Raw genomic sequence first — 10,864 nt, 5'->3', positions numbered from 1 at the left:
AGATCATGGTGAGGACTGTGTGTCCGGGATTGTGTGTCCTTAGGTTTAAATACCTAGCCGCTCCAACCAGACGTACGACTGTCAAAGCAGTTGGAACTGGTCTACCAAATCATCGTCTTCACCAAGCTACTGGTTCTATTTCCTCAACCCTTTCATTTCCTCATTTCTGTGTTGAAGTACTTGATCGTTACTGTTTGAAGACTTTGACTGAAGACTTTCTCAAATTCCTCAATTCTGTTTCTTTAGTTAGTTTGTCTTCAGCCTGCTTATTTTCACGCTACTTGTACTATGTGCTTGTTTTCATTTCATCATGATGACTGTGCTATTGCTCGGTTACGCTTGCATCTGAGTACTTATTCCGCTGCTAGTTGTTCGTGACTTAGGAATTTCCTCACCTTGAAATTCCTCAATGACAAATTTTTAAAAATCGCCTATTCACCCCCCTCTAGTCGATATAATGCACATTTGTCGGCGTCCTGGGAACGGGGGTCCCCAGACTTGCCTGCCTGCGGCCCACGGCATTGCTCCACTAGCGGCCTTGTACGGCCCATCTTCACCAGCAAACACTCAAGACCCTCGCGAGGGGCGAAGCCTCGCGAGGCGGACGACGCAAGACCTCCTCAGGGGCGGCCTCACCAGGCTGGCTCGCAAGGGCCAGAGATATCAAGGCAAGGGGCACCTCACGAGGTTCCCGTGACGCAAGCCATGACGATCGGAGCCAGGCGGGCGCAAGCGCGCCCAATGTTCTCATTTCCTCTTTGGTGCTAAAGAGGCAAGCGCAGGCGAGGAGTCCCGAGGCATCAGGCACAGGTTTCCATATCGGTGCAACGAGACCAAGACCAGCAGGACGGCAGGACGGAGGTCACCGTGGAGCCCAAGACGGCGTCACCACCAGAGCCTTTGGCAGGCGAAGACCACCTTTAGTCAGGATAACTTGTACTAGTTGTCTCCCTTCGAATTTGGCCATTGTGGCATCCCTTCCTACTCCATATTTGGGGAGAGGACCAGGGCCTCTATAAATAGGACTAGCCACCACAGTAGGGAGCGGACGGACGGACGGGACTGATCATTCAGATCACCCTTAACCACACAAGCTCACCAAGCACAAGAGCAGCTCTCCTCAGGAGGCCGCTCTTCCCCTTGTAACTGTTCATCCTCAGCCCAAGAGGCAATCCACCACACCACACTAGAGTAGGGTATTACACCACATAGGTGGCCCGAACCAGTATAAACTCTCGTGTCACTTGTTCTTTGGGTTCGTCGAGCTAGGCCTTGTGATCGTTGGGAGAGCGAGCTAGGGAGGGAAAGATCTTTGTGCGTCCCCAAGTGTTCAAACCTCAAGGGTTTGCTGGAACCCGAAATCCGACATTTGGCGCGCCAGGTTGGGGTGCACCGAACCTTTCCTTCCACTGGTCCGCGTCCCATCGCTTCGTCGCATCCATGGCGGACGCTCGTCGAGCCCGCACTGAGCGCCGGGCCGCCCTCACCTCCCGCGTCGCTCAGACAGCTCCTGTCGGCGGGCCTCCCCGTCGTTCCCCGTCGCCTGCCGCCAACACCGCCACCGGCCCGGCGGGAAACGAGCAGCAAGCGTCCTCGCTGCACCCCTCGGTGCGGCGGGACGGCCGCACCGCCACCCCGTCGCTGACTCCGGCTGGCTCATCGTCCCACGCACGTTGCGCATTTACAGACGCGCAAGCCGCACTGCTCATGGCACGCGAGCTCCTGTGCTGCCGCCCAGTCGACGACCTCTATGAGTACTGGCTAGACCACTCCGCCGAGCTCGTCAGCGCCGCTAGGGGCTCCCCCGCGCCATCCCTCTCGCTGCCTGGCTTCCGCCAGCTGCGGGCGACGTAGCTCACGAATCGCCTCCACCACCTCTGCACCAAGACCGTGCTCTGGCGCCAAGGCGCGGGGCCCCCTGGCCCGACCCACCGCGTCGAGAGCCTGCGCGAGAAGAAGGAAGCTGCCAAGAAGTTCCCTGGCTGCAAGAGAATACTCCCACGCTCCGAGCGCCACCGCGACAAGACCGCATGCCGCCGTCAGTGGCGGTGCGCGGGCATCAAGGGCAGACTTCGCATCAGCAAAGGGCCCCGGTGGCCACGGCAGGCTGTCGCGCCTTCACTCCTGAGCTGCGTAGCGTCGCCTGGCCGGGCAAGTTCAAGCCAGACCTGCCTCCTCACTATGAAGACACCCCCGACCCTGCGGAGTTCTTGCAGCTCTACGAACTGAGCATCGAGGCGTCCAACAGCGATGAAAAAGTCATGGCGAACTGGTTCCCCATGGCTCTCAAGGATGGTGCTCACTCGTGGCTCCTGAACCTGCCCCCGGGCTCGATCTCCTCCTGGGATGAGATGCACGACCGCTTCGTCGCCAACTTCCACGGCACTCGCGACCGCCCTCCAGCCGCGGATGACCTACGCCGCATCAAGCAGCAGCCAGGAGAGACTCTGCAGAAGTACATCCAGCGCTTCAACAACGTTCGCCTCAAGATCCCCAAGGTGACGGACAAGGCCATCATTTTAGCATTTTCTGATGGCATCCGTGATGTCTAGATTAAGGAGGAGCTCACCATCCATGAGGAGCTATGCACGGCTTTGGAGCTGTTCAACTTGGCGACCAAGTGCGCAAGAGCTGAGGAGGGGCGCCTTTCCCTCCTCGAGCTCCCAGCTACCGACCCGGAGGAGAAGAAAGCCAAGGCCAAGGACGTGAAGCGCAAGGGACTAGCCGTGCTCGCGGCGGAGCCGGATATGAAGCCCGGCCGGGACCATCCCAAGTCGTCCAAAAGCAGCCAACCGTTCTGCGCCTTCCACAACGTACACAGCCACAACACCAACGACTGTCAAGAGCTCAGGCCCATTCGAGATGGATGCTTCGGTCGATGCCTCGAGTGCAACGACCAGGGCTACGGCCGAGGAGGAGGACGAGGCGGAGGATGCTGGGACGATCCCGGTCCCCGCCAGGAGTGGCGCGACCGGTCTCGCAAGGACCGCTGGCAGGATCAGCCTCGTGAGGGTGCCTGGAGGGATCAGCCTCGCGAGGACCGCCCTCAGGGCAACACTGGTCTTCCTCCGCTGCCGCCACCACCAAGAAGGAACGACGACCACCTTCAGGACGAGGGGGCTGGGGGCTTCCACGAACCGCTTGCTATCACCTGCATCTTGGGCGGAGCTCAGGCCCCAACCTCTTAGCGTATCTGCAAGCAGTTTGCTCGCGAGGTGGACGTAGCCCTTCCCAGGCTTGAGGCCACGCGCCCGCTCAGGTGGTCCAAGTGCGCCATCACTTTCAGCTCAGCGGACCAGCTCAAGTGCGCTGCCACCGTTGGCGCCCTTCTGATGCTCTGCTCACCCGTCATCAGTAGCGTACAAGTCACCAAGACCCTCATTGACGGCGGTGCAGGGCTTAACGTCCTGTCCTTCGAGACATTCGACAGCCTTCAAGTGCCATACGATCAGCTTCAGCCAACCAAGCCCTTCTCAGGAGTGACAGACGTCTCCACCACCCCGATAGGGCAGTTCCGCCTCCCTGTCACCTTCGGACAGCGCGACAACTACCGCACCGAGCTCATCGACTTCCACGTCGCTCACATCTGTCTGCCATACAATTCCATCCTCGAGTATCCGGCCCTTGCCAAGTTCATGGCAGTGACCCACCACGGCTACAACGTCCTGAAGATGCCAGGAAGCGGCGGGATCATCACAGTCCCCTGCGAAGAAAGAGATGCGATGTGTAGTAATCGAAGACCCCGACAACGATGGTGCGTAGTACCCTCCTGAGGTCATCCCCAAGAAGAAGGAGCAACTACTCCTCACAGGGCCTCAGGGGAGCGGCGTCTCCAGCGGTGCCACATCAGGATTGGCCCTGCGCCTAGGGTGCCTCCCTCCCTCGCATAGGAAGGCGCGCCCGGTGCCCTCCTCGGGCAGGGCTTAGGGGCTCTCTTCTGGAGGGCCTCAGACCTAGCCAACATCACGAGGGAGGCGCTCGGGCACCACATGGAGGCGTGCTTTGCAGCACGTCTCCCTTAGGAGGACACCGGGCGAGGAGCGCCCGGTGCTCCGGAGTTCATCGCCAAGACCACTCAGGAGCTGCAGGATGCAAGGGCCATGCGCGGCGACCGCCGCCCACCTGGCGTGGCTCCCCATCCAGGCAAGGATGGCGGGCTGCACGTCTGCATCGACATCCCAGGGCTCAACAGGGCCGCATCTCAGGAGCTCTTCTGGCCTTCGCACGTGGGACATTGCGAGGGCCCACCTCACAGCTATGTTCGCATGCCATTCGGCATGCCGAGCATGGCAGCCGCCTTCCAGCACAACGTGCGGAGTGTCCTGGTGGCTCGGGAGGCCAGGCATCACGCAGTCTAGGCGGAGATGGAGACGGTCCTCGAGGAACCGCCTGGACCCCCAGAGCCTCCCGAGGCTCAGGGGCCCGCTGGTTCATGAGGAGCAACACCTTCGCCACGCATCTTCAGCTACCCCAACATCCCTTCGACAACGGAACCTGGTGACATTTTCCAAGTTTATTCAACTGGGAGCGCCCCCTGGGCTGCATCTTCCCTAGACCATGTGGGCTTTTCCCTGCGGCATGTATCCTTTTACGTCTTTAAGCTTAATCTGCTGGGGGCGCCCCTCAGGCTGCATCATCCCCAGGCCGCTCGGGTCCGACCCAGTGGCATGTATCGTTCTTGCATTTACCTAAGCAAGTTCGCTTTCCATGCATAATCTATCTATGGTTATCACCTGCTTGATTGTCACCCCACACGGGAGCTACTCACACTGGCACAGCGCTTGTGCTCGGGTCCGTTTCTGCAACGTCGACAAATCTGAGCGGTCGAGCTCTGACTCGCGGCATGCCCCGCGCACGTCACCTCACCAGGCCCTCAGTGCCTTCATCCTCTTACGGAGCGACCAGTGGCAGACCAGCAATCGTAGTAGCAATTTGTGTCCCTCCTCGTGCTAACCTACAGGGACCTCCTGAGGACGACAGCAGGCGGTACCACGGGCTCCCTCTTCTCCCATGCGATTCACTTGCATGTTAAAAGGGGGGCTCCTGAGCATCGCGACTCAGGAGCTCTTACTGGCTCTCCAGCCCTCACCCCCTGGCCTTGACCATGGCATCGCGACCTGGCATACCAGCGGCGGCTGAGCTCGCTCGAGGGCCGGGACCTGACGACGTAGAGCACACAGAAGAGCATGGAGAAGAGGGGAGGCTCGCACGGGCCTAACCTGGCTCCATTACGGCCGTCGACGCACGAGTCTGGCGCAGCATGAGGAACCGGCTCTGGACTGCCAAGATAAGTTTCGTGCCCGGATCGACCAAGCGCTATGGCATAGAATTCTCACTTGTGCAGCCCTGTTACGACGACGTCGCCTCCCTTTCCTACCTCTCGGTGGTTGCTTGTGCGCTAAAGGGGACCTCTTGAGCATCGCGCCTCAGGAGCTCTTACTGGACCTCGGGCCGCTCACCTCCTAGCCTTGACCACGGCATCGCAACCTGGCATACCAGCGACGGCTGCAGCCTGCCTAGAGACTGGGACCTGTCGGCGTAGAGCACCAAGCCGCCGCGGGGTTGGAAAGGGGAGACCGAGCCGAAACAGAACACGCGCTCGCAAATTTTCTTAATAAGGATAATATGAACAGAAGACATTACAGACACTTTACATGCCCCCGCGGGGTCCATCTCGGTTCCTCGCAGGAAACAAAAGAAGGGAGTTTCTAGGAGCCCTATCTACATGCGCCAGCACGGCCGACGCCATCATGAACAGTGGGCCACGGGAGGCCGTCGCCAACCCCATCCAAATGAGCGACGACGGCGGCAAGACGCTACGGCCTTGCTCTGGGCGCGGCGAGAGCTCGGGGGCACGTAGCTGTCTTCACTCGTCTCCGGGGTCTGGTAGGGCTCAGGAGAGTCGCTGGACTCTCAAGCGCCATCGCTACTGCTGGAGGAGCTGCGGGCGAAGCCAGCGGCAGGCTCGGCACTGGTTGCAGTGCCGTCCCGACAACCCTCTCCAGGGCAGCACTCCAAGCGGCAGCCTTCCGCGTCGAAGACCTTGAAGAACATCGTGGAGGTGTCGTCGGACTCGAAGTGGGTGGCGAGGGCGCCTTCCGCATGGCAGACTCGGGCAACCTCGCCCAAGCCGCGGGTCATGAAGATCTTGCCTGGGGGGACGGCTTCAACCTCCGCTCCAGTCGCCGGGGCGTCGTAGTCGGCGTGCTGCAGCCAAAGCTCGAGGGGGCCCCTCGGCGGCATCTCGGCGAAGAAGAACTGCGGAAAGCGAATCCTAGTGCACGGAGGCATCGCCACCCACATCACGAGTTCGCACGAGGAGTCTGCGGCGTGGGCTCCTGGGGTGACGGCGTGCATCACCACGGCGCGGCGACCACGGCCGTGGCGTGGGCGGCGCGACTCGTCGCCTCTCCCTCCGGAGCCCTCGGCTTGGGCGTACAGAGGTAGCGGATAGCCGGGAGGAGGCCGCTCGCACCAAGGCCTCGACACCCCCGGTTTCACGACTACGTCGCGGCGATGGGTCAGCCGCTTCTTCGGCGGGAGTGGCACGGGCTCGTCGCGGGAGGTTTTCCCCTTCTCTGCGGCCGAGAACCTCCGTATCGGCGCCATGAGAGTCGCTACTAGCAATGAAGCAAGGGAGAAGAAGCGAGCGGAGCAGGAAGAGATGAGCGATGGGGGCTCCGCCCCCTCCTCATTTATAGCGGGAGAAGGCCAACCGGGGATCCCCACGATCACAAGAAATGATGATTTTTCTCTGCATGCACCAGGGACTCGTCAAGTCAGGCAGTTGCCGTGGCAGGGTGGGGAAGCGGAGACGCCCACGTCCAATCAATCGCCACGCGTCAACCAAGGCCGCGGGCTGTCTGGGCCAGCGGCGCTCCGCACTTGCCCTTTGGCTTCGCCTCGAAGCCAAGTCCGAGCGCACCTTAGGCCCGGGGGCTACTGTCGGCGTCCTGGGAACGGGGGTCCCCAGACATGCCTGCCTGCGGCCCACAGTGTGGCCCTACTAGCGGCCCTGTATGACCCATCTTCAACAACAAACACTCAAGACCCTCGCGAGGGGCCAAGCCTCGCAAGGCGGACGACAAAAGACCTCCTCAGGGGTGGCCTCACCAGGCTGGCTCGCAAGGGGAGGAGATATCAAGGCAAGGGGTACCTCGCGAGGTTCCCGTGACGCAAGCCATGACGACTGGAGCCAGGCGGGTGCCAGGTTGGCGCCAGCACGCACAGTGTCCTCGTTTCCTTTTTGGTGCTAAAGAGACAAGTGCAGGCGAGGAGTCCCGAGGCATCAGGCAAAGGTTTCCATATCGGTGCAACGTGACCAAGACCAGCAGGACGACAGGAAGGAGGTCACCATGGATCCCAAGACGGCGTCACCACCAGAGCCTTTGGCAGGCGAAGACCACCTTTAGTCAGGATAACTTGTACTAGTTGTCTCCCTTCGAATTTGGCCGTTGTGGCATCCCTTCCCGCTCAATATTTGGGGAGAGGACCGGGGCCTCTATAAATAGGACTAGCCACCAAAGTAGGGAGCGGACAGACGGACGAACGGGACGGATCATTCAGATCACCCTTAACCACACAAGCTCACCAAGGACAAGAGCACCTCTCCTCAGGAGGCTGTTCTTCCCCTTGTAACTGTTCATCCTCAGCCCAAGAGGCAATCCACCACACCACACTGGAGTAGGGTATTACACCACATCGGTGGCCCGAACCAGTATAAACTCTCGTGTCACTTGTTCTTTGGGTTCGTCGAGCTAGGCCTTGCGATCGTTGCGAAAGCGAGCTAGGGAGGGGAAGATCTTCGTGCGCACCCCAGTGTTCGAACCTCAAGGGTTTGCCGGAACCCGAAATCCGACAACGTTCACCATCTCTAATTTTCAAAATAAACTTCTCTTTTGTGTGCTCGTGCCGCTCACGAGGCGGTGAGGGGTGGCTAATATTTTCCATGCTAGATGTGTTATTCTCACTATGAGTGTTTATTCACTTGTCATTGCACGAGAGTAAGGCAAAGGTATTAGGGATGCCCAGTCCCAAAATGAAAAATGAACTTTATGTTGTCAAATAATAAATTCCTTGGAAAGTGTTGGTATGGAAGGCAACCGTGGATTCGGCTAGCCATGGAAAGTGAAAGTATGGTGGAAAAAGGAATAAACTCTGTTTTCTGTTTGGGAACCGCCTATGATATATTTAGCATGGAAAGTGTTGGGAACTATATGTCGTTTTCGTTGGTGGGAAAGGCACACCTCCCAAAATGTTTTTATCTCTAAGTTTTTCGCTTTGAGCTCTGGCACCTGTACAAATCCCTACTTCCCTCTGTGAAGGGCCTTTCTTTTACTTTATGCAATTTTTATTTTGAATTCGAGTCTCCATCTTCTCTTATAAAAGCACCAACTAAGAGGCACTATGATCGTACTTGAGTATTGGGTGTAGCTAATATGTGAGTGTGTTTCATGAATGGATCAATGGTTGAGCATGATGGGGATAGGGATAACTTATTTTAGCATTGATATTTTGGAAGACATGGTTGTTTGTTGATATGCCTGAGTATTTAAGTCATCGTGTCAAAACTAGACTATTGATTTGAATCATATAAAAGTCCAAATGTCCATGCTATAAAGAAAAGAATATGATATGACATGCTAGGCAGCATTCCACATCAAAAATTCTGTTTTTATCACTTACCTACTCGAGGACGAGTAGGAGTTAATCTTGGGGATGCTGATATGTCTCCAACGTATCTATAATTTTTGATTGTTCCATGTTGTTATATTATCATTCTTGGATGTTTTATAATCATTTTATATCATTTTTTGGTACTAACCTATTGACATAGTGCCAGGTGCCAGTTGCTGCTTTCTGCATGTTTTTTACATCGCAGGAACTCAATACCAAATGGACCAAACGCAATGAAACTTTTTGGAGATTTTTTGGACCAGAAGACATCCAGTGGGCCGAAGAAGCGCCTGGGGGTGCTCCAAGGGGAGCACAACCCACCAGGGCGCGCCAGGAGGCCCATGCGCGCCCTGGTGGGTTGTGCCCACCTCGGGTGCCCCCTGATCCGACTCTTTGCTCTATAAATACCCCAATATTCCAGAAACCCTAGGGGAGTCGACGAAAATCAATTCTAGCCGCCACAAAGTCTAGAACCACAAGATCCAATCTAGACACCATCACGGAGGGGTTCACCACTTCCATTGGTGCCTCTCCGATGATGCGTGAGTAGTTCTTTGTAGACGTTCGGGTCCATAGTTAGTAGCTAGATGGCTTCCTCTCTCTCGTTTGATTCTCAATACAATGGTCTCGTAGAGATCCATATGATGTAACTCTTTTTGCGGTGTGTTTGTTGGGATCCGATGAACTTTGAGTTTATGATCAGATCTATCTTTTTATCCATGAAAGTTATTTGATTCTTCTTTGATATCTTATATGCCTCGGAGTTGGAATATATGCTTTGATGAGGTGATAGAAGCTTGTGGGTTTATACAAAGTTTGCAAGAAACTTGTATTTACAATAAAGTGAGTGGGAGCACTACAACATTTCTGATAAGTATATGTGGATGAGATATTGTTGATCGCAAATGATGTACAATTTCTAGAGAGCATAAAGGGTTGTTTGAAAGGTGTTTATCAAAGGAAGACCTGGGTAAAACTGCTTACATATTGATACGTCTCGGTCGTATCTACTTTTCCAAACACTTTTGCTCTTGTTTTGGACTCTAACTTGCATGATTTGAATGTAACTAACCCGGACTGACATTGTTTTCAGCAGACTTTCCATGGTGTTATTTATGTGCAGAAACAAAAGTTCTCGGAATGACCTGAAACTCCACGGAACATCTATTTGGAAATAATAAAATCCTTGCAAAAGATGAAGACCAGGGGGGCCACACCCTGTCCACGAGCATGGGGGGCGCGCCCTCCCCCCTAGGGCGCACCCCCTACCTCGTGGGCCCCTTGGAGCTCCTCCGACCTCAACTCTAACTCTATATATTTCCTTTCGGGGAGAAAAAAATCAGAGAGAAGAATTCATCGCGTTTTACGATACGGAGCCGCCGCCAAGCCCTAAAACCTCTTGGGAGGGCTGATCTCGAGTCCGTTCGGGGCTCCGGAGAGGGGGATTCGTCGCCGTCGTCATCATCAAGCATCCTCCATCACCGATTTCATGATGCTCACCGCCGTGCGTGAGTAATTCCATCATAGGCTTGTTGGACGGTGATGGGTTGGATGAGATCTATCATGTAATCGAGTTAGTTTTGTTAGGGTTTGATCCCTAGTATCCACTATGTTCTGAGATTGATGTTGCTATGACTTTGCTATGCTTAATGCTTGTCACTAGGGCCCGAGTGCCATGATTTCAGATCTGAACCTATTATGTTTTCATGAATATATGTGTGTTCTTGATCCTATCTTGCAAGTCTATAGTGTTATGATCCAGCTACCGCGAACTGACAATAATCTGGACCACTCCCGGTGATGACCATAGTTTGAGGAGTTCATATATTCACTATGTGCTAATGCTTTGTTCCGGTACTCTATTAAAAGGAGGCCTTAATATCCCTTAGTTTCCGCTAGGACCCCGCTGCCACGGGAGGGTAGGACAAAAGATGTCATGCAAGTTCTTTTCCATAAGCACGTATGACTATATTCGGAATACATGCCTACATTACATTGATGAATTGGAGCTAGTTCTGTGTCACCCTAGGTTATGATTGTTACATGATGAACCGCATCCAGCATAATTCTCCATCACCGATCCAATGCCTACGAGCTTTTCACATATTGTTCTTCGCTTATTTACTTTTCCGTTGCTGCTGATACAATCACTACAAAACACCAAAAATATTACTTTTGCTCCCGTTAC

This window comes from Aegilops tauschii, chromosome 4, assembly GCF_002575655.3.
Source record: "Aegilops tauschii subsp. strangulata cultivar AL8/78 chromosome 4, Aet v6.0, whole genome shotgun sequence".
NCBI classification, from domain to species: domain Eukaryota; kingdom Viridiplantae; phylum Streptophyta; class Magnoliopsida; order Poales; family Poaceae; genus Aegilops; species Aegilops tauschii.
Note: the sequence above shows the minus strand (reverse complement) of the source record.